The sequence below is a fragment of the Schistocerca piceifrons genome, unplaced genomic scaffold, assembly GCF_021461385.2.
Source record: "Schistocerca piceifrons isolate TAMUIC-IGC-003096 unplaced genomic scaffold, iqSchPice1.1 HiC_scaffold_1347, whole genome shotgun sequence".
Lineage (NCBI taxonomy): Eukaryota > Metazoa > Arthropoda > Insecta > Orthoptera > Acrididae > Schistocerca > Schistocerca piceifrons.
This window is the reverse complement of record NW_025727177.1, coordinates 10,001-12,500: the sequence shown is the minus strand read 5'-3', so window position 1 is coordinate 12,500 and position 2,500 is coordinate 10,001.

Here is a 2,500-nt window from a genome sequence, read left to right as displayed (position 1 = left end):
AACCTAACCCATGTTGTGCCTTAACCTAACCCATGTTGTCCCCTAACCTAACCCATGTTGTCCCCTAACCTAACCCATGTTGTCCCCTAACCTAACCCATGTTGTCCCCTAACCTAACCCATGTTGTGCCTTAACCTAACCCATGTTGTCCCCTAACCTAACCCATGTTGTCCCCTAACCTAACCCATGTTGTCCCCTAACCTAACCCATGTTGTCCCCTAACCTAACCCATGTTGTCCCCTAACCTAACCCATGTTGTCCCCTAACCTAACCCATGTTGTCCCCTAACCTAACCCATGTTGTGCCCTAACCTAACCCATGTTGTCCCCTAACCTAACCCATGTTGTGCCTTAACCTAACCCATGTTGTGCCTTAACCTAACCCATGTTGTCCCCTAACCTAACCCATGTTGTCCCCTAACCTAACCCATGTTGTGCCTTAACCTAACCCATGTTGTGCCGTAACCTAACCCATGTTGTGCCTTAACCTAACCCATGTTGTGCCTTAACCTAACCCATGTTGTGCCTTAACCTAACCCATGTTGTGCCTTAACCTAACCCATGTTGTGCCTTAACCTAACCCACGTTGTCCCCTAACGTAACCCACGTTGTCCCCTAACGTAACCCACGTTGTCCCCTAACGTAACCCACGTTGTCCCCTAACGTAACCCACGTTGTCCCCTAACGTAACCCACGTTGTCCCCTAACGTAACCCACGTTGTCCCCTAACGTAACCCACGTTGTCGCCTATCGTAACCCACGTTGTCGCCTAAACCTGCTCTGTAATTGTTATACGACTCGTTCAATTAGTGTAGTGTTGCCCACCCGCAACCCTCGCAATATAGTTCGCTACTCGCACTGCCCGCTCCCCTGTGTATCGCTTCATGTTAAACACCTTGCAAGTCTTGCTGACTTTCCACATGCTCCTGCTGTACACTGTAATGTGGATGGCAGCAGGGCGTACATGCCGCCCCCCCCCCCCCCCCACCTCTCCCCACGTCCCCACCTTGCCCCCTGCCTTCGCAAGGTGGTTGGTGACAAGTTTGCATGTTCAATGCCCTTCGCATGCGACGTACGCAGGCTACGTTGTGGTGCGGCCTGTGTCAACTGTCCGCTGATGTCGTACGCGTGAACCACAATCTGTACTGCACATTCGTCCTTATGTACTGAATGATACATCGTGGCACATGTGTGACCGTACAACGACTGCGCCCAAAAACGGCGGACCATACAGTGCAAATATTGTGCACGCAGCTACGTGTCGTCTCCCTATGAGAGCTGGATTGCAGTGTGGTACGCCATAGAGACGTGTGGGAGGAACGGACGCCGTGGATGGCGATCAGCATGAGCTGTCTGTTGATGTATTCGGACCTAGTCGTCTCTCCTCACACACCGTGATGGCATGGTGCAGCGCGTTCCATATCTGCGACATGCTACAGAAGCCGGTTGACAGTCGTTCGAGCAATGGACATCGCATACGTACGGGGGCCACCTTCCACGTATTGTCTAGGCGTGCACATTTTGTTGCGTGTATGTGGGCAGACGTAGTGTGGCGTGACACCTGACACAGGCATGCAATAATGGTTGAAGTTGCAAATGGCGATGGACGCCTACGTTTTCTGGTGAAGTTACGCAAATGAAGAAATGGTAACCCGTTGTGGTGCGGTTGTTCTCGCTAGGGGTGAATCGGTGATGGCGACGATAGGTTGAGGTACTAACCGGTTGTTCCAGCGATACCCACCATGCCGACGAAACTGAACGGCATCTGGGTGTGAAGCGATACGCGGCGGTGGCTGGGTGGGACCGTCCCCGGCCGGTGAGGGGGCGCCTCCCGGCGTGCTGGCCGCGCGGTGCGTGGGCGCACGCGCTACAGCCGGCTGGTGGGGGCGGCCAGTGGCAGGCGCGCCGGCCGACGGACGCGGCAGGCGTCGCAGCTGCGCGCCGGCGCACCCTGCGCGCGGCGCCGTGCGGCCAAAGTAGGTCCTCGCGGGCCCGGTGCGAAGCGCGGTGGACATCTGCAGTGTGCTGGTCCGATTGAGGACTGTGTGCGTTGAGGATGCGCCGCCGCCCGGCGCTCGGCGCCGCGACGCCGTCTGCTGCTCGGTCGCCCCAGCGGTTCTCGCTGGTGGTTTGTATCGCAGCTGTGCGGATGTGTTGGCGTGTGCGCTGTGCTGGGAGAGTTCGCTTCGGCACCCAAGTGGGGCTTTTGTCCTTCTGTGGCGCTGGCGTTGGAGCTGCCGGTCACCGTAGGTGGCGCGTGTTGTCTCCCGCCGGCAATGCCACGACAGCACGCTCCCGGGCCTCTGTCGGCAGCGGCAAGCTCAGTTGGGAGCACGGGTGGTCGCACCGAAAGCGTCTACTCGCCTAACTCCGGGCGATTGCGCCTCTCTCGAACCCGACCAAGTACTTGGGACGGCGCTGCGCGCCGCCGGGACCTGAGAGGGTTTCGAGGTGTATTGTGCAGGGGAGCTCAGCCTCCTCCTGTTTGCAGAATGATTGAG